At 49.5% G+C, this 25,162-nt stretch overlaps 1 long non-coding RNA gene across 1 annotated transcript; it reads right to left on the bottom strand.

Annotated features, from left to right (window-relative positions):
* Window positions 1-1,592: 1,592 nt before the first annotated feature.
* Window positions 1,593-24,442, bottom strand: LOC112543886 (uncharacterized). Its single transcript, XR_016346897.1, has 3 exons — window positions 24,160-24,442; window positions 5,640-5,796; window positions 1,593-3,581 (listed from the first exon to the last, which is right to left on the bottom strand). It is a non-coding gene; the product is annotated as an uncharacterized LOC112543886 (long non-coding RNA).
* Between the last annotated feature and the right edge of the window lie 720 nt (window positions 24,443-25,162).

Raw genomic sequence — 25,162 nt, 5'->3', positions numbered from 1 at the left:
GCCCCACGAGTCACTGCTTGCATCAAACAGCTGAACGGCACCACGAACAGGTGCATTCTTCGATAGCAGTTTAAACCTGACTGCCAGTTGCCTGGGTTTGGCAGCCGTGTTCGAGCTGGAGCACCTAACCCATTATCCTTCACATACAAAACAGAAACGCTAACAAAACAAACAGCAGAAAAACAGTTTTGTGCACCTTCTTCTCAACTACATTTTGCTTGTAATTAGAGACCCCATTGGAAAATGATTCCACTGCCCTAAATCAAACCGGCAGGCCACATTCCGCTCCAAAGCCACTTCACTGAGCACTAGAATCTTAGCTTCCTGTTGCACGTGGAAGATCTCAAAGGCATATGACAAACTCAGCAAACAGCTGTACAAACCACACAGGAGGGTTCCGGCTAGAGATCCCTGAAATGCTGTCACTTCTGGAGTGTAATGTGGCAGCTCTTTAGTAACATACACAGAACCTGTACACAATAGTTCAGGGAAGGAAATAAAATACCATCCCCCAACAGAAACTCACGGTGTAACTTCAGTGAGCAGAATCAAAGAAATTGAAAAGGAAAAGACCTGTTAGATCTGTGGTGTCCTAGCCACATTGTTCGAACCAACTAGCCACACTCAACTGGCCAAATAGCCACTAGTGGCTAGCATGTTGGACACCACGGGATTAAATCATCTTCATCCATATGTCAAGGCCGTGCATGATTGTTTCCAGAAATTGTGTGTAAGAGTCAGACAGGAGTCCAACCGGCACAGCAATAGTTCAGTCAAATGTGCATTGTGCCCCTGGCATTGGAGAGAATGTATTTACCCACATGGATGGTCACAGACTGGCCTCCTCCCTTCTGGCTTTTTGTCAGGGACAGGCTCTGAGGTGAATGCCAATGAGGTTTAGTGATTCTACATGATGGATTCATGACCCTGCAGTCTGAGTAAATGGCAAGCCCTAGTCAGGTATGTCTACACAGAAACATTCTTTCGAACTAACTTAGTCTGTGTCCACACAGCAGGCAGCTATTTCGAAATAATGTTGAAATACTGTTAAGCTGGAGGACTTCTTACTCCAACTCCTGTAACCCTCATTGTATGAGTAAGGGAAGTCAGAGGAAGGGTGCTCTATTTTGAAATAAGTGCTGTGTAGACACTCCCAATTTCAAAATAAACTATTTTGAAATGGATGTAGCTCAATTTGTGTAATTTGTTTCGAGTTAAGCCCTACTGTGTAGACGCACCCATCACAGTAGCATGGTGCTCACTCACAGGACCTCTTCACCATGTGGATTTGCTACATGAAGCTCCCTTGGTCTGCGAAGGCAGCAGATAGAAGTGGAATGGGGCAGGAGCTGGCGCCCCAGGGTGTGTCTAGACTACAGGGTTTTTTCGAAGGAAGTGGCCTTTTTTCAAACAAACTTCCCCTGCGTCTACACTGCCGCCGCGTTCTTTCGAACGTAAATTGAAAGAATATGGCAGTTTTTTCGACTGCGGAAAAACCTTGTTTTACGAGGAAGAATGCCAGCACTTTCAAAAAACAAACAAAAAACAAAAAAAAACCCCAGGACTATGTAGCACTTTAAAGACTAACAAGATGGTTTATTAGGTGATGAGCTTTCGTGAGCCAGACCCACTTCCTCAGATCAAATCGTGGAAGAAAATTGTCACAACCATATATACCAAAGGATACAATTTAAAAAATGAACACATATGAATGTAATGCAAACTGTGCTTTTTCGAAAGAGAGCATCCAGACTGCCTGGGTGCTCTCTTTCAAAAAAGCGGTTTGCCTTTTAGAAAGTACGGGTTGTAGTCTCAATGCTCTTTTTCGAAAGAGGCGTGAAATCTAGACGTAGCCCCAGGGAGGACAGGCATGCAGAAGTGGGACAAGAAACCAGGCGAGGTGTGCCACAATGAGACAGAGCACCTGGAAAGAGGTACAGAGGCCTGTGATGAAGTGAACAACGTTCAGACTGGATTGGAGCAAGAAGAGGCTAATGGTTCTGGAGAGACCCTTTCAAACACAGGCAAAAAAGACGCAGGACCGCCAGTGGCAGAGCTCTCAGAGAGCACTTCATGTACTCCCTGGTGGGACAACCCAGCCCTCTTGCAGGGGAAAGTAGGTCTGTAGGTGGGAAATCTTTACTCTCCACCAACAGCTGGTCACTTTGAGCAGCATGTGGAGCCGTGGCAGGCCCGAGGGTCCCGCTGGGCTGCAGGACATTGGCAGCCCAGAGTATTGGGGTAGGGTGGATTTGAACGTAAGGCGGGCCAGATCCAGCCCACAGGCCGTATTTTACTCGCCCCTGCATTAGAGCCGCACTCAAGATCTGCTAGTATCCTTCAGCAGAACCTGTTTCCATCCTGTCAGGTCCTAAAGAGGGATGGAGCAGGGAGGAAGCATCTATTTATTCCCTCAGTGCCCTTTGATCCATGCTCCAGAGCTGTTCTTTGCCCCTCTGACCTTGCTGAGCTCCCTCTGCCCCACACTGAGTTGCATCTATCTCAGCCGGGAAATTTGGGGGGCTGGGCACCGGAACAGATGTGCATATTGATCCTCCAAACTGCCGCCTTAGGCAAAGGCTAAGCAAAGGGGGCATGTCCCCAAACTGAGGCTACAACTGGAATAGTATCAGGACGATGGCAGGTCAGCTCCAAACTGTTCTCCAGCTGTGGATTTTCCACCCATTCAAACACGGCTTTGCTCCATCCTTTGCAGTTGACACCTTTGGGTCTCCTCATTCACAGCCCTGCCATTCCAAAGGTCCCAGATGTTTAAATTCCAGAACTGTATTAATGTCAGACTAAGCAGCTCATGAAACAATGCTTGAGCTCATCCAGGAGAGGAGAGAGGGATGTGACATTTACTTAACCTTCGATTAATAAGGGGCTTTCCTGGAACCAGTGAGGATAAAGCAGGCAGGAACGGAATGGGGAGAAATGACAACAGCAGTCCCGTTTCCCACCTCACATGCATCGGCTACAACGTTGAAGAGCCTCATTGTGAATTACCATCTTCTAGTAGTCGATAAGTGCCGCCTTCCATAAATCGGCTCCTCTGTCCTGTGGGATGCAGTGCTGGCAGTGATGCCAGAGGATATTAGAGAAACAATGTAGGCAGTCATTCCTTAACCCCTTCTTCATTCATAGAAGAACCAAGTGACTAATCCAAAATATAAAGTTTACCCACCGAATTTGCCTCTTTTCCCCTTTGAGGGACATTCAGGGATAATTTCCTCTGATTTTATTTTCCTTCATCCAAAGGGTTTGGTGACTGTGGCAGTGTTCTATAAATCACAAACATGATTCATAACTTTGCTATTCAAACTGTCTTGGTAAATTATGGTTGGTCAAAGTAAGACAGGTGTGATTACCTTTCGACTCCCTGATTGGAGAGCATGCAAGCACATGCCACAGAAATATACAGGTGCAACTTTGGCATTCACGAGCTTTTGACTGGCTTGCCTGAATGTTTATGGGAAGGCGCAAAGGGGCAGGGAGAAAGAACACGGCCAGTGTGGACTCATTTAAAGTTGCGAGTGAATAGTAATTGAATTTTTTTGTTGTATTTGTCCAGCTGCAATCTGGGGAAAGAGAGAGAGAGAGAAGTATTATTTAAAATGGAATTTTATCCACAAAGTCTCATCCATGGCAGCTGAACTGCGAGGCTATGTCTACATTTGCGGCTTCTTGCGTGAGAAATATGCAAATGAGGCTAAGCATGGAATATCGCCGAGCCTCATTTGCATACCTAATGAGCCACCATTTTTGCAGAAGAGGCTCTTGCACCAGAAGGCGCTGTCTACACTGCCCCTTCTTGCGCAACAAAAACCCTCTTGCACAATGCCGTTACACCGATTATTTTCAGGAATAACAGCATTGCGCAAAAGGGTTATTCTTGTTCAAGAAGGGGCAGTGTAAACAGCGCTTTCTGGCACAAGAGCCTCTTCTGCAAAAATGGTGGCTCATTAGGTATGCAAATGAGGCTCGGTGATATGCCACACTTAGTCTCATTTGCATATTTCTCGCGCAAGAAGCCTCAAGTGTAGACATAGCCTTCGTGGCCCAAAAGTAGGAACTCTTTAGTGTAATTTCCTAGTTAGACCAAGGCCTGTGTGCGTGTGTCTGTGTCTCCATGAGCATGTGTTTATATACATCCTAGCTCTCCTGTCACTCTCTCAAAATCTGTCTCCACCCCTCTCTACCTCCTCAAGAGGATGGCCTCTGGCTGGTTTCTTTATCTCTAGCTGCTTGAGCTCTCTCAGCCCCACATGAATGGGAATTTTCTCCACACCTTCCAAGGTCTCATGTGTGGCAGGCAAGAACCGGTGTTTGCCAAGCTGAGGAACAGAGAGTATTGAGGCTACTTTCCCCAAGCAGACATCGAAGGAGATGCTGTCAAGAGTGGAAAGCCTGACATTAGAGTGAGCTACCTTGCTTCAGTTACCAAGCACCTTTTCTTAGTCTGGAAGTCCGCAAAGATATCCAAGAACCCCGTTCTGTGAGCACCTCTGGGGGTGCGGGATCCTTGTCTGTTCCACTATCATGGCTGCTCAAGAGGAAGGAACAAGCAAGCAGGTGGGGCCAGAGGAACTATGTGTCATATACACCTGCTCTTGCCCTTGCCAAGAAGCCCAAAGCCCTGGCGGAGGTAGAGGCAAGTGGCCTAGATAAGATGTGAACATTTTGTTTGTTGCAGAAAGGACGTTGTGGACCTGACTCCATTACTCTGTTCTAGTGACCTTTAAACTAGAGAGGGGTAAATGACCATATGCAGGGGGGCGGGGGAAGGATGCAAACGCACTCTCCACGGTCCTTCATGGTCCACCATGGGGCTGATTCCGGCCAGTCTAGGAAAGGGTGAAGCAGCGCACTGCCAGCCTCCCTCTCCTATGCTCTAGCTGGCCGATTCTCTCTTCCTCCTCCAGGAGAGAGGCCAGGGGCGAGGCTGGGCCATGGGAGCAGGATTGGGGGTGGGGCAGCCACTAGCCCTTCCCCCAGCTCGCACCTCCTGCCCCCCACAGAAATTCCTGCATACGGGCCTGATATGTGGGACAGGCAATGGTGTATCAGGCTCTATGGAGGTAGGTGAAACTCTGCAAGCTGCCCAACCTATCAACTACCCTTCCTTCCTGTTAACTACATTCTATCTCCCTCTCCTTCAGTGGAACGAGCCGCATGCCTAGGGATCTTCAAGGTATGAGTCCAGGCAAGTGACAAGAACCACAACAGCTGTAGCCTTGTGCCCCTGACTTAGACAGAATGAGACTCCCCAGCAATGTTTCCTCTAATCTTTTCCATCCATGTGCGGATTTTTCCCCATTCATGTGCAGAATAAAATTTTCTTTGTGCGCCAAGACATGAGTGATTGTGCACCACCAGGAGACACACAAAGCTAGCTATGGGCACTCTGCTGATCAGCTGGGTGGCATTTGAATCTCTCCTGAGCAGTTGCCCAAGCACCCATCTTAGAGGGAACACTGCTCCCCAGCCTCTAAACATTCTCCCTGAATGCTACCATGGAGCAATTAGGCAGTGCTTGGTTACTGGGATTTCCGTCATTATCAAGACATTATTTCTCCTTTGCTGATTTATAATCTTGCTAACCAACATCGGTTTGCTTCCCTTTCACAGACTCTCACCTTCATACAGGTGGCAGAACGAGGGATCGCACCCCAGGAAATAAATCCGTCCCAGGGATTAATCTAAACAGCTTCTGTTCCACTTTCAATCAGAACCAGAATCAGAATTAGGGCCTGTGGCACCATCCAGCCTTGAGGCAAGAGAGCTGGTTGAAAACTTAAGAGAAAAATGCTGGTAAAACATTGACATGTCAAAGTTGTTTCTATTTTGCAAGGCTAAAACAAAACTGTGGTGAAAACTGTAAAACAAAATCATTATGCAAAAGGTTTTCAACATTTTTCATTTGCCAGAAAACCAGAGGTTGTCAATCATTGGTTTGTTGACAAAAATGTCATGAACGTTTTGTAAACACCGGAATAGTTTGAACAAAAGTCAACCGTTCTTCTTGAGAAGGGGCACATTTTAACAACGAAAAGTTTCATTTGAAAAACGTTAAACAACTCAGACAGGCATGTGTTCATCCTAGGAGACAGCAAGACAGTGACTGGATGGTAAAGGATTCAATGGCTGGCTCTGATTTGTTGCGTTGTCTTGGACACAACACCCTTCATCCTCCTTGTGCCTCACTTTCCCCATTTGTTAAACAGGAACTAATGACCTTGCCTGATTTTGTAAAGCATTTTGTGATCCTGGGATTAAAGAAGTGTATAAGGGCAAAGTCATTGTTATTCTCCATCTCCAAAACCTGGCTCATGTATGTCCTTAAAGACAACGCAGGATGGCTGTTGCCACATTTTTTGCAGTACACCGTTCATTTCGTGGCACAAGACTGTCTCAAGAGTGGGCTTGGCTCCCAGGACTCTTCCTGAGTTGGCAGACTAATTTCTGCAAATATATTTGCACTGTTTTAAAATATTATTGCTGAAACCCAGGCCAGCATGGCAGGACATCAATATCCCAGGGAGGTATGCACTGGAGAAGAAATCCATGAATATGGAAAGTAGAGAAAAATGAATGTTTAATAACCGCTGACCAAAGACAGAACATCGCCTTGCCCTGACGCACTGAGGATTATGTTTGGGATGTAGCTCGCTTTTCTCCATTAGTTACGTACTGTCTCGCAGAAATGCCATCTGCCAATATGAAAAATGAAGCCAATTAGGAACCAGCAGACTGCATGGGCCAACAAGCACTTCAGCAGCTCCTGAGTTTGTGAAAAACAGCAACAGCCATTTATCTTACTAGTTGCATGGCATTTTTCACGTATCTATGGCACAGACCCAGTTGGGCAACAGTCAGTGTCATGGAATAAACACTAGCAGGATTAGTTTCAGTAGGTAGAGCCCTGCAAATCTGTGGATATCCGCTTTATATCCACAGGTATCCGCATCCGCTGATGTCAATGCAGATTTCACCGGCTCATTTTTGCAGATACAGATGTGGATTCAGATACAAATCTTGTATCCACGCAAGGCTCTACTGATACGGGATGGGAAATATATTATGGAACGTAATAATATATGCCCTCCACCAAAACAAGGGGGCAATGTTACAGGAGTTAGGAAAATAAACTATGTTGCAGTTGAATTATATGCTCCAAAATTGATTTTCCCTTTGGTTTGCAATCTTATAGATCCTGACCAGACATTTTTTGCCTTTGATTTTAGCCAAAGGGATTTGGTTCTCTGAAAAGATGGACCAGGTGGGCTTGTAGCCTGTTTTTGCTAAATTTAAATTAATGGCTGTCATGTTACAGTTCAGGACAAATGCACCTTTATTTCCCATTTTTGGTCCAGCAAGGCACCCACTCCTAGGATTCCGGCTTGCCAGATGTTACCTCTCCCATGGCTTTCTCCCTCTTGACTGGGGTTTTTCCAGTCTTCACAGCTCCCGCCTACACTGTTGCCCTGAAGTCAGAGGATGGAGCAGGCTTGCTTTGTCTTATTTTTAGAGGCTATAAACAGGGGAAGTTACTACACTTCTTTTGCTGTTTGGCTACGCCTACACTGGCATGAATTTCCGAAAATGCTTTTAATGGAAAAGTTTTCAGTTAAAAGGATTTTCGGAAAAGCGCGTCTAGATTGGCAGGATGCTTTTCCGCAAAAGCACTTTTTGCGGAAAAGCGTCCGTGGCCAATCTAGACGCAGTTTTCCTCAAAAAAGCCCCGATTGCCATTTTCGCGATTGGGGCTTTTTTGCGGAAAACAGTACTATGCTGTCTACACTGGCCCTTTTGGGCAAAAGTCTTTCGGAAAAAGACTTTTGCCCGAACGGGAGCAGCATAGTTTTTCCAGAAAAGCACTGATGATTTTACATGAGATCGTCAGTGCTTTTCCAGAAATTCAAGTAGCCAGTGTAGACAGCTGGCAAGTTTTTCCGGAAAAGCTGCTGATTTTCCGGAAAAACTTGCCAGTCTAGACACAGCCTTTATGTATCTCCCAGATTCTGTAATTTCCACTCCAACTCATCTGATGAAGTGGGTTTTATCCACAAAAGCTCATGACCTAATACATGTGTTAGTCTCTAAGGTGCCACAGGTCTGCTCGCTGTTTTTACAGTGACTCTTGATTAGGAAAGGCCCAGAGTTGGAACGTTGGCTTTATCTGAAAAATCACAAAACCTGTCCTGGCTTTTTCCAAGTGCAATGTGTGCTTTACCCCAAAGATGCAGTAAGAAGTATTTTGGATTCACCAGTAAATAAACAAATACGCTAGTCTCTAATGGAGCATGCTCTGTAATGACATCAACATGCCATCTGGCTTCTGTGGAGACAAAACCTAATTTATCCTGAACTTATTCATTTAAAACCTATTAGTTTCATTTACATCAGTCTGCACAAGATGAAGGAACCGCCTCCCAAAGAGGCTGAAGTGAAGAAGTGAAGCCCAAAGAGACGCTTCAGGAAGGCAGCTGGTGGCAGGTGTGATAACGCCGATGCCACCATAAAGAAAGAAACGTCAGTGTTTGAAACAGATGAGGAACTCTCCATGAACATGGATGTTTCAGTCCCTGGATTTCTGCAGAGAATGGTCCTAGGCCCCAGAACCTGAAAGGCACAGACTGGGTTGGGTGAGGTCTCCACTAATGACTTCTCCAGGCTCATCGTGAGAGTTTTAGCAGACAAAAGGGAAATTGTTTGCTCTGTGTAGGGTTTTGGGAAAACAACGAAAAACACCCTCTCCCTCCAGCCTACCCACATGCATTATAGACAGGGCTCGACAAATAATACAATCTACTTGCCACGGGCGAGTAGATTGTAACCCGGAAGAACTGGGTTCGGGTGATCTGCACATGTGCAGATCGCTGGACAGCGCAGCTGGCAACCGGACTCGCCGTGGTTCAGCGAGCCCTGATTATAGATTTAGTCCTTCAGTAGCCTGATGACCTAGGTCACAGTGGTCACCAACCAGTCGATCGGGATCTACTGGTACTTCAGCTGCTCCTCCCCTCACTGTGCAACTCCTGCCCTTAGCCTGGGAGCTTCCCCCCATCCCCTGGGAGCCTCCTGCTTGTGGTACACAGCAGGGAAGGGAAAGGAGGGGTGCTGATGCCAGGGTGCCCCTTCTTCCACCCTGTATTCTATCTCCACAGAACTGGAAGAAGGGAGCACAGGGCTTGGGATGGAGGGAGTTTGCTGGCTGCTTTTGAGAGTGGTGCAGGGCTAGGGCAGGGGTGAGCCTGCCTTAGCCCCATTGCACAACCACCCAGGAGCCACCTGTGGTAAACAGTGTCCTGCTGGAGCCAGCTCCGAACTCCTGCACCAGTCATGTACCCTCGTCTACACCCCAAACCCCTGCCCTAGCTCTGAGCCCCCTCCCAGACCCAAACTCCTTTACAGAGCCTGCACCCTGAACCCCCTCCTGCAGCCCAACTCCCTGCCCCAGGCTCAGCTCAGAACCCCTTCCACACTCCAAATCCCTTAGCCCAAGAGTAGAACCTGTGTGCCCCAACCCTCTGCCCCTGCCTGGTGAAAGGGAGGGAGAATAGGAGGACGGAGTGAGCAGGGATAGGGCCTCGGAGAAGGGGCACAAAGGAGGCAGGGCAAGGGTATTTGGGTTTGAGGTACATCCTGGATTTCACTTAAATTCAAAAGGTGATCTCCTGCTTAAAAAGGCTGGAGACCCCTGACCTAGGACGATGGCTTTCAACCTTTTCAGACTATTGTACCCCTGTGAGGTGTCCAATTTTCTTGCTTAACCCTAAGTTTCACCTCACTTAAAAACGATTTGCTTACAAAATCAGCCATAAAAATACAAAAGTGCCCCAACACACAGACAGAAAAATTGCCGACTTTCTCATGTTTACCATAGAATTATAAAATAAATCAACTGGAATATCAATACTGTACTGTTCAGTGTATAATACAGACCAGTATACACAAGTCGTATGAAAGTTTAGTTGGCACTGACTTTGCCAGTGCTTTTTATGTAGCCTATTGTAAAATTAGGTAAATATCTAGATGAGCTGATGGAAAATCTTTGTGTAACGCTGGGGTATACATACCCCTTGTTGAGAACCAGATGAGGCTATTCTGCTTATGGCAGGAGCCAGTCCTGGTTTGGCTCAATTGTAAGAATATATATATAAGCGATCTCTCTCTTGCCATCCATTTCCACCCTCTGACAAACAGAGGCTAGGGACACCATTCCTTACTCATACTGGCTAATAGCCATTTAATGGCAATACCCAAATAAATGCACCAGGCTGATGGAGTGCATCCCACTGCCCTGCGTGCTGCCTCACTGCTTGACTCTGTCAGGATTCCCTCAAAAGCTAAACCAAGGGAAGCCAGTCAAGATGCCAACCCTGCAAGTGATATCCACACATTGACGTGGAATGGGGCAGTCTGCCAGCCACGGGGTCCGATTCTGAGAGCCCACCGTGGCCAAAGTGAATTTAAATGGGGACATAGGCAGTGTTTCCTCTAATTTTTCCATCTATGTGTGGAATAATTTTTGTTATATGCACTCAGGCATGTGCAGATGTGAACCATCAGTAGAAACACATGCTGCCACCTGTGGCTGCTGGGGGCGTTCTGCTCATCAGCTGGGAGGCATCAGAATCTCACCTGGGTGGCCACCCAAGCGCATAGCTTAAACACTGGACATTGGGTAGAATGACACCTTTACAGTGTCGCATCCTCAGGTCTGCACACAGGGGCCCGCGCTTTGACACAGGCAGCTACATCAAAGTAAAGAGGTTGTGTCTATCTGGCCCTTTGCTTCTTTACATGCGCTCCTGGTAGGGGTGAGGCCTTGGGCAGAAGGGGCAGGGCAGAGGCAGCCTACCCTCTCTCCCCTCCCCCCCCCAGCCCTCAGAGCTTGGAGTGTGTGGAGTAGAACTCCGGCGGTGATTTAAAGGGCCAGGAGTTCCGGCCACCGCTATTGCTGTAGCAGCAGCAGCGAGGAGCCCCGGGCCGCTTTGGATTGCCAGGCCTTGAAGCAACTGCCTACTTTGCACACACCCCTCTCCCCTGCCACAGTTGTCTGAGGCCTGGGAACATGGCTGGGAAATTAGGATAGTCCGGCAGTCCCACCACATCAGCTCCTTAGGTTTGTTTGGGTATTCAGCCACCAGCAGTCCCATCAGCTCCAGCTCCTCCCTGGTTCTGGTCTTTTCCAGGTCCAGGGCACTGCCTGGCTCAGCAGCAGGGTCAGAATGTAGCAGCAAGCAGGACACATCTGTCTTATTCCCTGGCTCAGCCCCCACTAAGCTAGAGGCTCTGCCTTTTATACTTCCTGTCCTGCCCCCAACTTCCTGTTGGAGGGTCAGCCCAGCTGGGTAGAGAGAGAGGTTCCTCCCGCTCTGGCTCAGATGGAGGCCACGCTGCCTCACTACACTCCACAACCCCAGCTCCAACAGCCATGTAGTGTCTGGGGAGAGAACACATGTAGACAAGATTGATCATAGAACACTAGAACTGGAAGGGACCTTGAGAGGTCATCAAGTCCAGTTCCCTGCCCTCACAGTAGGACCAAGCACCATCTAGATCATTCCTTACAGGTGTCTTTCTACCTGCTCTTAAATATCTCCAGTGATCGCAATTCCACAACCTCCCTGGGCAATTTATTCCAGTGCTTAACCACCCTGATAGTTGGGAAGTTTTTCCAAATGTCCAACCTAAACCTCCCTTGCTGCAGTTTAAGCCCATTGCTTCTTGTCCTATCCTCAGAGGCCAAGGAGAACAATTTCCTCCCTTCCTCCCTGTGACACCTTCTTAGATACCTGTCTTCTCTTTTCCAAACTAAACAAGCCCAGTTCCTCTAGCCTTCCCTCATAGCCCATGTTCTCTAGACCTTTAATCATTTTTATTGCTCTTCTGTGAACCTTCACCAATTTCTCCACATCTTTCTTGAAATGTGGTGCCCAGAACTAGACACAATATTCCAACTGAGGCCTAATCAGCGCAGAGTAGAGCAGACAAATGACTTCTCATGTCTTGCTCACAACACTCCTGTTAATGCCCCGCAGAATCATTTTTTTGCAACAGTGTCACACTGTCGACCTTGCTTATCTCCTCACTCTTGCGTGACTCAGAGCCAAAGCCTCCTCAACAGACACTCCCAGTGTGGTGGGGCGCTAGTGGGCAGACAGGTGCTCCACATTCTCCTAGGTCCCTTCCTACACAGTCTTGTGGTCCCTTCCCACATGTCCAGTCATCTCCACATTCTTTCCTGGCCCCCACAGTCAATGGCACCTGACATGCTGGCAAGCAGCCAAACCAGCAGGAGCTGCTTATATCTAGGGTCATAGATTTAATTGGCAAGATCTCTTTCTGCTTTTAAATAAATTGTGCTGGCTGAAAGCACATTCCATTAAAGACTCAGCCTCTGCTCCAGTTTTCAGAGGCTTGTAAATATTGATGGGGGTCCTGTGAGTCAGCTGCCAGAGCACTCTCTGGGAAAGCACAGTGTGCTTGGCGCATGTGCGCTGGGCTATACATAGTGACTTCTAACGGTACCTAATGAAGCCGACAGCTCAGCTCTGACAGCTTTAAATCAAGGAGACACTTAGCTATGTTATGTTCATGGTGTACACGCCAAGAAGTTAGGTAAACTTGAAGGAAGGTCACAACCTAACACTAGTTCATTGCTTAGAATCCAGAACTGTAACAAGAACCAAAACTACCGAGAGTGACAAAGCAGGCTGCTCCCTATGGGTACATCTACACTGCACGGCTATTTTGGGAGACCGGAGGTATCCTGAAATAGCTACCCCGTGTCTATACAAGCCGCATCTACACAAGTCGAAATATTTGTCGAAATAATAGGCACTCTGTTTCGCCATCCGGTAAGCCTTGTTGCATCAGGTCTAAAGGGATGGCTCGAAATAGTGCGTTATTTTGAAATTTGGCGCTGTGTAGACGCACCAAATTTCAAAGTAAGCTATTTTGAAATAGATTCAAAAAAAGATACGCAATTTGCACAAAGTGTGTATCTTATTTCTAGTTTAGGGTGCTGTGTAGATGCACCCTAAGGCAGACAGGTACAACTCACCCCACCTTGTTCTAGGTTGACTCTTTGAAGACTGCTTGCTGAAAGGCCCAGAGTCAACCAGGCAGCCCCATGGTGTTCTATACCCGAGTTTCTCAATCTTTTTTTTTTATAAAGTACCCCTTTTACAAAAAATAAAAATAAAATCATAAGTACCCCCAGTACCTACAGTTTTCAGACACACACATTTTTTTCTACCATTGCAACACATTTGCTTAAACAACTTAATCGTAGCTGGGCAGGTGATGAAATTTTTGGGTGTAAAAAGTCCAAAAATAATAAAGTGCTGTAAAACTTAAAACAAAAATTCAGTTTTCTCCAAATTTCAGTTGTGTTGACATACTCCCCAACTTCTCTCAAGTACCCCTACGGGTACCTGTACCACTGGTTGAGAAACACTGGTCTAGACAGCTTGAAAAGAGGTAGTGATCAAAAGTACTTCCTTGTTAGCGGCTGTACTTCTAAGTCACCATTATTTCAATCAAGAGCTTAGTTATGCTAATGTGCCAACACAAGCACCATACTGTGTGGTGGGTACTACGTAGTGGCAAATGGCAATGCCAAATGTTTCTAATGTGGAAGAGCTACTAGAGCTGAACCAGGTTTTCTCCCGCTGGGCACCACTCCTGTTGTGAGGCCTCAGTGCATTACTCGGTAGTAGCTTGTGGTTTATTGAAAACAGTCTTAAAATGATAAGAATCCCTTCAAATTCTCTGGGGGGTTTTCTAGTCGTGCATGCAGGGAATCGGGGCTTTTAGGGAAGCATGCCCCTGAGTAGAATGAATTTTCTTATGTTCACTAATGTGGAGGTGATGTGGCACACAGCACCTTCATATTGGTGCACATACCCAAATTCATGTGCTAGGAGAGGGGCCAAGGGGTCCTGAGTGTGGGAGGGGACTCAAGGCTTGGGCAGAGGGTTGGGGTGCAAGGGTTCTGCCTTGGGGTACAGGGGCTGAGGAGTGTGGGGTGCAGGAGGAGGGTCCAGGTATGGGGAGGGACTCAGGGCTGGGGGGTGGGTGCAGGAAGGGGAACAGGACCTGGGCTGAGGGTGTAGGCTTTGGGGTGGAGTCATGGAGGAGGGTTTTGAGGCGCAGGAGAGTGCTCAGAGCTGAAGGAAGGCTAATGGCAAAGCAGGGCAGCTTCAGCCCTGGGGGAGAGACCTCTTCCCATTGCAGCCCTGAGCCCCTGGGCAGGACTAAATGGGACGCTGTGCGGCCATGCAGCTTAGGGGGAACTTAGCTCAGTGGTCGAAAAAAGTAGAGGGAGCACCTGCTGGTCACCCTTAATTTTTCTATTTCTGAATGCACTCCTCCAACAGCCCTGAGAACGCGTATAGGACGGAGAGGGTGCAGTTCTATAAGTGAAAATCTTTTCTGCTGTATAATAGGGACAGGTCCATAGCCAGTGCAAATCAGTGCGGCAGCATCTATTTCACTGGAGTGGTGCCAGTTAATAGGAGCCACGGATCCGGCCCTGCTGCAATCTGTATGATTGAACAGAGGTCAGTCTGAATTCCTTCCCAGCGAGTTCCAGTGCCCTCTCGTGTCCCCTCCTCTTGCCTGGCCCTTGCTCACCACAGTGCCCTGCCTATGCCTTTTCTGGCCCCTTCTGGATTACTCCTTGGGGGTCAGGTTATTCTGTCTATCGTCACGAAAGAGACCTACAGCCCCAGCCCTGGAGGAGGTCTCCCTATCCCTAGAGCAGGGCTGGGTGGGTGTAAGTTTGGTTGGGCTGTTTAATTTTTTAACCGGGCCTGAATAATTTAGATTCGACTGTATTTCAGTCTGGGCCTGTTAGCTTGAATGCTTTTGCAATCGCTGCTTGACCCAGTTTACAAACAGGGAAACCTCCCCCATGAAAAACTCACAGGGTGGGAGGCAAGGACCCTCCCAATTTATGCCAGATTACTCCTCTCCCCACTCCGCATTGGAAACTAAAATAACTTGAGTGGCTGAATCCGCGGATGCTATTTATTCCTTTGGAAATGTACATTGGTGCCTGTCACTGAGACACCTGGTCGCCTTCCATCAATCAAACAACAATCTGTTACACAGGGACAGTTCGGGGGGTATTATGCAGAAAGCCATGACCAGTCCCTGAACAGGACATGGAGAGTTAGGGCAGTACTGGCTAAGAGCCCTAGTGAGACACAGTATCCTTCCCTTGCTACGAAATGGACTTGATCTAGCAGGTCTTTTCCTGTTCTATCTACTGTCATCTTAAGAGGGTGAGTGGGAGATGTTCCCTGAAGCTGTAAAATAGTTTGGATCCAACCTACACACACACACTTTTAAAAGGCCCTTTAAGACCTTCAGCTAGAGGAAGAACAATTAAGAGGCTCCATCTAGTGTAGGCATTTCTAGCGCCTTATTATCCAGACAGGTCCACCCTTACTAGACAAAAAGTTCAAGGTCAATAATGTTCATAAAGAACTGAGCCCAGAGGGTTACGTGCCCTTTTTGTCCAGGCTCAACCAGCACAGCTGGTTGTTCTTTTGTGTGAACACGGCTGTGTTCTTTTGTGACTCTAGGGAGGGATTTTGCTGTATTTGCATTTCAGGCACCGTCCTATAGCTCCCTGACATTCAACAGGGGAGAGTTAAGAGAACATCTGCTCTCTGCTCTCTCCAGCTTTGTTACTCTCAAAATACTTCCATTCCAGCGCTTCCATGACAATTACGTTTTAAATTCCCAAAAGCCCTTCCCAGAACAATCCTATCTGGTCCTCCAGCAGCATTCTGAGTGGAGGACTTAATCATAACAATAGTGATGAATTGGCTTGGCTCTGTAAACTAGGGATGTAATTGTGTAGTCGATTAACCAATTAACCGATAAACCAAAGCTTATAAGTTAATGATATAGACTACACATATTCCCCCTCCCCCATCTTCCTTGCTAGTAATTTTTTTAGCAGGCTGGCCAGCAGCCTGGCTCAGTCCTCGCACCAGGTCTGGGACCTAGCCCCGCTGTGGCTCTACATTTAAAGTGTATTAGGAGCCAGGCGGCAGGCAGCCCAGCTCAGTTCCAGCTCGCACCGGGGCCAGGAGCTCAGCCCCACCCCTCCAGACAGAAGCTGCTGCTACCACATGCTGCTGACTCTGTACCAGAGGCAGCAGGCAGGGCAACAGGCAGCCGGTCTGCAAGGGGAGCTGGTTTTTAAACTGGCTCCTCTCTTGGAGCAGCTCCCGTCTGGAACCCCATGCTGCTGCTTCTGATACAGAGGCAGCAGCACAGAGTGGCAGGGAGCCCCTTGGGAATGGTCGAGTAACTGGTAAGAATTCATGAGTTTAATTGACTATTCAAATAACATCCCTACTGTAAACTTGGCCCTGAATTTCTACAAGGTCTCCTTGACTTGGGTTCTTTCTATTTGTATGTTCAACTCTAGCTTCCTGGGGCCTGGCTGGATCCTGGTTTATCTGAGGAAACTAAGAAGAGATCATTGTGTCCCTTTGATTTCTTTGGCTGAAAAAATTATTGAATTAGGTTTGGACCCAAGAAAAGCCTCTAGTCCGTTATATTCCATATATTACTTTTTTCTCCTCTTTCTAGTAGAAATTGCTCTTACTTATCTATAAAAGGAGGCTTTTCCACTGTATGGATCAAATCTTACTTTCCAAAAGCCACCCCCCATTTATGCTGGTGTGTTTTGTTCTCCTTTAGACTGATCCGTCATTTGTAAGGATCAGAGAAGAGCTGATATCCTTAATGATTTCAGAGGCAGGAAAAAAAATTCTCACCTTTTGGATGCCACTTGGCTGAAGGTAAAGAATGTTGCAGCTGGTGGGAGTGCTAATTAGAGCCAATTATAACTTGAATGACCTGCTTTGGCATTCACATGCCTGGTAGAACTCACAATGAAGGTATTTTGCTTTTATGCAAATGTCTAATTTGGGAAGCTCACACTTTCACAAGTCTTTATGTGGGGATTGTTTGGATAAAATGATTAAAAGAGGGGATAACCCTAGGTGATCCTTATATCCCAGTTCCACACATCACTTCATTTTCTGGGCACTATGCTAAGCCCATTTTAGCTACACCAGTGTTTCCCAATTTTATTTGGCCGAGGAACCCTTTTCAGCTTTTCAGAATTTCAAGGAACCCCTAGGTTTGTCAAGCTAATGCATGAAAATCACATTCCTTCTCCAAGACCCCCCCCACACTCCTTCTTTGAGGCCTCATCCGCTCTGTTCCCCTCCTCTCCATCATTTGCTATCTCCAGACCTTATACACGCTCTGTGACGTAGTGGGGGTACCTGGCTGGTTTCTATGCTGCTGGCTCTGGGGTAACCCCCACTGGCTGCCGTGGGTACCACGACCCAGCAAAACAGGATGAGTCACTATGCAAACCAGTGGCCAGACACCCCCCATGGAGAGGAACAAAGGAAGGTGGAATGCTGCCCTGGCTGGGGGGCAGGGCTGGAAGAGGGTTAGTGAGTTGCTGGCTGGAAGCATGGAGGAGACAGCCTAGGGAAGGGGACTGGAGTTTAGGGGCCCAGTCTCCCACATCTCAAGGGGGCCTGAGGCATCCTAGCCCAGCTCTGTGACCAGATTACATCTGTGCTGTGCTGTATCCTGGAGAGGCAATAAACTTCCTCTATTACACCGGCTGGTGCGGTCTGTTTTTGCCATTTCGGGGTGCAGGAGACAGGGGACCCCCAACGCGCTGTCACACGCTCACTAGATTGAGACAGGATGTGTGGGGTGGGAATGAGGGATTTGGGTGTGGGAAGGGGTGAGAAGTACAAGCTCTAGGAGGGAATTTGGATGCAGGAGGAGGGGATGTTGGCTCGGGGATGGTGCTCCAGGCTGGGGAGTGTTGGGCTCAGGTGGAAGGTTCGGGTGCTGAGCAAGCCAGGGCTTGTGGATGTGAGGGTGCAGGAGTTTGGGCTGGATATGTGAGGGACTCAGGGCAAGAAGGTTGTGAGTATGATGGGCCCAGGACAGATTTGTGATGTGTGGATGGTGCAGGAGTGTTGTGGCAGAAGACTGAGGATGTGGGGATGCAGGAGTTTGGAGATGTAAGAGGCTCAGGACGGTGGGTTCCAGTGTATGATAGGCTCAGATTTGGGGTCAGGTGGTGCAGAAGTGTTATGATGCTGCAGTGAGATGGGGGTTTGGCTCCAGTTGGGGGCTTGTTGGCCTGGCTTCATTTTTAAATACAATATTATGTCAAACTCAAAAGGTTTTAGCATTGTCTTTATTTATGAGAGGGGTGAGGAACCTGTTTTGAGTCCAGGGTCACTGACCCACAGAAAAGTCAGTTGGGGCCACACAAGTGAGATGCAAAAAAACCCCATAAACCCTCCAAAAACCCCCAAGCCTCACTAATGTGGTCCCAAATGTGCTGGTGGGGACAGGGGACAGAGTGAAAGTGGGTGCTGGGGCTGGGGAGAGGGTGCTGCTGGATGGAAGGATGCTGGCTCACGTGGCGTGGTACTGGGGCAAGGTGCTGGGGCAGGCAGGTGGCAGGGTGCTGGGGTCAGGGACATGGTCCTGCTGGGCACTAGGGTGACTGGCAGGGTGCTGGGACAAGGAACAGGGTGCAGCTGGGTGCTAGCGTGGGTGGCAGGGTGCTGGGGCCAGGGCCAGAGTGGTGCTAGGTGCTAGGGTGGATGGCAGGGCTGCCAAGGAGCAGGATAGGGATGGGGTGCAGGATCTGGGAGGGAGGTGGGGGGTGGAAGGAGACAAGGTCTGGGTGGTAGGTAGAGTGCAGAAGCAGGCTGGATGTAGGGTGTCTGGCCAGGGGGAGGGAGCAGAGGCAGATTGGGGGTAGGGTGTCTGGCTACGAGGGAGGGTGCAAGGAGTGGGTAGGAGTTGGACCTCCCTGATCTGGCACCCTCTGGACCTGACTGGTCCCAGATGAGGGATTTTTGGACCAGGGGAGGTCATTTCAGGGCTCCTGGCTCCCCTCCCCCCACTAGGCTTCTTTGCACCTCTATCCCCTGCAATCCAACTGAGCTGCCCACCCTTGCTGATTTCCTGCACTTCCCCCAAACCATCCCCCACAATCCAAGAGAGTGAAGCACCAGTTCCCTGCAGCCCCTCACAGCCCAGCTGACCTGCCCATCTGTTCTGTATGCCCTCCCCCATCCCCCTCAGCCCAGCTGAGGCCTGCACTGGTTCCCTGCATGCTTCCCCCACAGCACAGCTGAGCCCCATTTCCCTGCACCTCCCCCAAGCCCCACAAAACTGCTGAGCCAAGAGCCGATTCCCTGTCTCTCCCTCCCCTCGAGTCTAGCCCCGGTTCCCGGCACCTCCCTCCTCCTGCAGCCAAACTGAGCTCTGAGCTCCACACACACACACCCACCCCACAGCCCAGCCCAGCTCCCCGGACCTCCCCACTCTGCAACCCAGCTGAGCTCAATTTCCCTGCACCTTCCCCCAAACCATGCAGACATGCTGAGCCAGTGCTGATTCCCTGCCCCTGCCTCCCTCCCTCCCCTTGGCTGTGTCTACACTGGCGCAATCTTGCACCAAAGCGGCTCCTCTCATACAAAAACTTGCTTCCTGTCTACACTGGCCGTGTGTTCTTGCTCAAGTACACCGACATTCTCATGTATGAAATCAGGGCTTCTTGCACAAGAACTATGATGCTCCCGCTTGGGAATAAGCCCTTTTGCGCAACTGTTCTTGCGCAAGAGGCCAGTGTAGACAGGCAACATGAATTTCTTGTGCAAGAAAGCTCTATGGCTAAAATGGCCATTGGCACTTTCTTGGGCAAGAGAGCATCCACACTGCCATAGATGCTCTTGTGCAAAAGCACAGCTCGCACATGGCAGTGTGGACGTGTTCTTGCACAAGAACTCTTGCACAAACTGCCAGTCCTGACTCCTGCCCTTCTCACTGCCCTCAGCCCTCCTGCAACTTGCACCTGTCCACCAGCCCTTCTCTCCTCCCTGTGCCCACTCCTCCAGTAGCCCCACTCTGATCATGTGACCTACCCCTCCTCATCCCCTCTCCTAACACCTCCCTCTACAAACCTGCCTTGTGTCTCTCCTCTAGTGCTGGTCCCTCCCCTGCAGGTGTCTGCCCTTCTGCTTCACCCCCAGAATCCCCTGGCACTTGCACCTTCTCTTACTCCTGCACCCTCCTGTTGCCTCTCCCTTCCCTCACTGCCCCTGCCTCCTTTGCTCTCTTTTTCCCTGATGCTCACCCCCTCACCACCCTCATGCCCCTGGTCCCCTCATGCCCCTGTGCCCTCACACATGCCTTGCTCCATCCTGGCCTTCGTCATGCCCACCCCTTCTTTCAAGCCTTCTCCCAGCACCTCCCCCTTCCCCCTCTAGCCCCTAATGCCCTTACCCTCTCCCCTTCCCAGCAACACCCCGTCCCCCTCCCATTGACACCTCCCCTCCTGCCTTTTTCCTCATTGTCTGCACTTGGCCTCCTGGCATTTGTCTCTCCTCTACCCTGTCCCTTTGGTGCCTTCCCCTCTCCCCGCCCTCACACAAGCCCCTTCCTCTCCCAGCCCTTCCTCTTCCCCTCCGCACAAACTCCTTCCTCTCCCAGCCCTTCCCCTTCCCCTACCTTCTGCTTTCCACTTTGCCGGGCTGGAGTCTGCGCTCCGTCCCTGGACTCAGAACCCGCAGCTCAGCTGCGTGGCACAACGCAGCGCTCAGCAGTTTTTAAATCCCGGGCCGCGACATTACGTCACGCCCGGGCGTCTCCCTGCCCACCGGTTTGAGCACGCCGCGTAGGGTAGCAGCAGCTGGCAAGGGGGAACTCAGTGAAGGTTGCGCATGGCAGGGACAGGACGGGGACGGGGCTTGGGCTGGGGGAGAGATGCTCTGGGGCCAGGGTGGGAGGATGCTTGGGGCAGGGCTGGGGCCTGCTCCAGCTCCAAATATTGGTGGAGCATGGGCACCATGAGCCCCTACAACTCGCCGCCCCTGCCTCTGCTGGCTAGCCGGCTCTCTCTCTCTTTCAGAGGGGGCGGGGGAGTGCCGGCTCCTCGCGGAACCCCTCGTTTTGCTTTGCAGAACCCCAGGGTTCCCCAGAGCACCAACTGGGAAACACTGAGCTACACGGACCCTTTTGGGGCATGTGAAAAGTCCATCCCTCCAACACCCGATGTGCAGAAGGATAGGCATGCTTTTGCATGATGGAGATGCACGTGCAGTTATTACAATTGCACACCGTCTGCCACTTGCATGTGCACTTTTCACAATTTCACGTGCAGTCACCATAATCTGTGCATACAAAGTACGTGCCCAAGGGGATGCCTATTTGCACATGCATCTTTCCAAAAAGCAGGCCTATAAGAACTCCCCAAAACCATTCCTGAGTGGTCATGTCTCGGGAGATCACAGGGGTACGAAAGCTGCCATTACAGAGAGAAGACTGGAAAGAATTGGACAGAATGGCGGAGCCTGTGTGTGTGTAAACATCCACTCATGCTCACTGGTTATATGTAGCATTGTGAGTACATATCTTCTGCATCAGTTCTCTACTGGAAGTGGAGCACTGTGCTGCATTGGAACCCAGTGTGTTGGAAACGGTGCCTTTAAATAGCATTAGCCTCATGTGTCTTTATGCTTCCCCAAGAGTGCGTTCCTTCAGGGCAGCTCAGGAGCGTAAGCAGTATGCACCAGGAGACAATATCAGGGGCTTTGCAACAAAGCCAGCTCTGCAGAACGAAGTCTGAGATTAAACAAGAATGCAGGAGCTTGAACACAGCTGCACGCAGTTATTCATGAAGTGCGGATGCCATCCAGAGAGTTTGTTAAATGCAATTCACCTCCTCTGGAGGGGTGTGTGTGTTAGTCAGAATCCAATTCAGAGAGGAACAAGTCCCCAGTTCAAACCAGGAGCCATAAAAGCTTGTGGCATTCACCGTGGCTTTGTCTACATGGCGAGTTTTTGCGGCAGAAAGTATGCAAATGAGATCGCGATTTATGCTAACGAGTCCCTCATTAGCATATTTTCTGCCCCAAAAACTCGCAGTGTGGACATAGCCTGCCAGATCCCAGTTGTCAAGGGGAGGGACTGACACACAGACATAAAGACAGACAGGCTGTGTCTACACTGCACCCCTTTTCCGGAAAAGGGATGCAGATTAGACCAGTCGGCATTGCAAATCCGCGGGGGATTTAAATATCCTCCGCGGCATTTGCATTAACATGGCTGCCGCTTTTTTCCGGCTTGGGGATAAGCCGGAGAAAAGCGCCAGTCTAGACGTGATTCTCCGGAAAATAAGCCCTTTTCTGGAGGATCTCTTATTCCTACTTTCAAAAGGGCTTATTTTCCGGAGAATCACGTCTAGACTGGCGCTTTTCTCCGGCTTATCCCCAAGTCGGAAAAAAGCGGCAGCCATGTTAATGCAAATGCCGCGGGGATATTTAAATCCCCCGTGGATTTGCAATTCCGACTGGTCTAATCTGCATCCCTTTTCCGGAAAAGGGGTGCAGTGTAGACACAGCCACAGAGACTAAAGTTGGCAGTAAATAGGCGCCTTTATAAGACCCAGATATCAGGGCTTTTCCCACAAATTGGGACATCTGGTCACTTGGGCTATATCTATACTGCATTTGTCCGCAAAAGCTTATGCAAATGATGCACAGAGTAGAATATCGCTGCGCTTCATTTGCATAAATGAATTAGGGGCTGTTTTTGCACAAGAGGCTTTTGCGCAAAAAGGAGCTGTCTAGACAGCTCCTTTTTGCACAAAAGCCTCTTGCACAAAAACAGCTGCTAATTAATTATGCAAATGAAGCACGGCGATATTCTACTCCACGCTTCATTTGCGTAAGCTTTTGCAGAAGAAGGCTGCAGTATAGCCATAGCCTGTGTGTTTGCCCTGGGCTCGCAGATGGCTTTGGACTCGAGACTGGGATGAAACCAAAACCTAGATCTTAACATCCCTGAATTTTGGGGCTGGTTGGGTCAGGCTTGGATGACTCATTGCCAAGATGAGCCAAAGTGAAACCCCAGAATAGACATGATTAGGGTGACCATATTTCCCTATAGTGATTATGGGGCACCTGGTAAAATTGTTTGTATGCATGTCTGCAGGGGCGGATGAGGGTTTTGCGGGCCCAGGGCAGCACAATTTTGCGGGGCCCCCGTCTTTGACACGGCACATGCGCAGGGCCTCTTGAAGCGCGGGGCCCGGGGCAGTCGCCCTGCTCTATATCCGCCGCTGCATGTCTGGCTGGGCCCCCAGGAGGGAGCTGGCTGCTCCTAGTACCTGGCACCACTTCTCAGGACAACATGGCGAGGGGGAAGCAGGGTCACAGCCCCCTCCCCAGATTCCTGTGAGGGTTCACACCAGAACAGGGCCATCAGCAGCCTTTTGGCACTGTACAGGAAGGAAGGGCTAAGAGCTTCCAGCCACAGGGGTGAGGTTGGGCAGGCAGAGATGACTTGGCCCACGTAGCTGTACAGACGATTTCTTCCCTCCTCTCCCCTTGCCTACGGCTCTCCTGTGGCTAGAAGCAGCTTGTCTACCAGCCACCTTTTGTCCCCTGGCTACTGTGTGGGCCCAGAGCTGCAGGAGGGGCAGCATCGTGCTCTGGGTGGCACTGAGGGTTGGCTGCCCCTAGCCCCGCCCCTTCCTCCCAAGGCCCCGCCCCTTTTAGAATTGCGGAGGCAGCCCCACCCTACACCTTGCCCAGGGGTCCGTGGAGGCTGTCTGCTCCCCTGGGAAGGGGTTAATTCCTAAGGATGTTCTGTGCACCAAGGGCCAGGGAACCTGACTGCAGTGGCTTCCGCAAAGCCGGTCAGAAAGGAGGCTCTGCAGGAGAGGGTGCCTGAGGGGCAAAGCGGCCCCGTACTGCCTGGGGGCAGGATCTAGGACAGGGATAGTGTGTGAAGAGGGTAGTAAGCCCCTGCTCCAGAGGAAAACAGCTGTGGAGGGGCAGCCGGGCTGAGGACGTGAAGGGACACAGCAGGGAAAGGACAGTGACCAGGGGAGCATGTAAAGGGCCGACGGGTAGGCAGCAGAGGTGACACATAACCACCCACCTCCTGAACTTTACTATTCATGGCAGCAAGCAGCCAGTGCCGGCTGGAAATAGGGCGGGGAGCGGGCGAGCCTGTTAGCCAAGAGCAGGCACCCAGCAGGGACTGTACTCATGGACCAACCTGGGGAGCTGCCAGCCCGGCACGCTGCAGCTTTGCCTCGCCACCAGCCTTGTACATCCACCCCGACAGCAGCCAGTAAACCCCCACAACTCACGACTGGAGGATGTGCGGCTGACAAGCAAGGATCCGTCCAGCAGTAGGACCCACCAGTCCTGAAGGAAGGGGAGAAAATACAGGACAATTTGTACATTTTTAAGAAAAAGTAGGGTCACCTGCAGAAAGACTGAAATACAGGCCTGTCCCTTTAAAAATGAGACATCTGGTCATTCTGCATCAGATCCTCATCCACAAGGTGTATTTCTAGTCCCTCTTCAGTGACAAGATGACATGAGCATGATTAGTCTATGCAAGCTTTGCTGCTCAGCTGAGTTCTAGCTGTGCCAAAGGATTTTGCCCCGTTATTGATCAGTTAGTAGAATTATTTTTGTAGCACCTGAGAGCCCCTTTTGCGCTGCAAACAGAACAAAAAAGACACCCCTGTCCCCTCCCCTGAGTTATTGCCTATGTCAGTGTCTCCCAGTTTTATTTGGCCACAGAACCCTTTTAAATGCGAAAGAATTTTGCGGAACCCCTAATAACATTCTAGTATACGGAGCTGAAAAATTAGACCACAAATAAGTAAGGATAATAATAAACAAATGCTAAACAAGGTGATGAGATCATCATTTAGTATAATTGCACATATTTAAAAACAAAAATCATAATATTAATTATGATTTTTTTAAATCATAAAATATTATTGTAATGGAATTTTCTCGCTGAACTCTTATTTTCACTTCGCGGAACCCCGGTGTTCCGCGGAACACCATTTGGGAAACACTGGCCTACATTATTTTAGGTCCCCGCCTATGGCCAATGATTTCCTCCAAAGCTGGTGTGTTCTGGGCCCTGTGAATGCCCAGCAGCAAGATATGGGTGACCGCCACAGTGCACAGGGTCATGGAGAAATCCCTGGGCCAGCCTAGGTGGATGATCCCTGCGCATGATCACCGATGGCAAATTA

The sequence above is a fragment of the Pelodiscus sinensis genome, chromosome 15 (assembly GCF_052426305.1).
Source record: "Pelodiscus sinensis isolate ZL-2025 chromosome 15, ASM5242630v1, whole genome shotgun sequence".
NCBI classification, from domain to species: domain Eukaryota; kingdom Metazoa; phylum Chordata; order Testudines; family Trionychidae; genus Pelodiscus; species Pelodiscus sinensis.
Note: the sequence above shows the minus strand (reverse complement) of the source record. Positions and strands in the feature narration are given on the sequence as shown.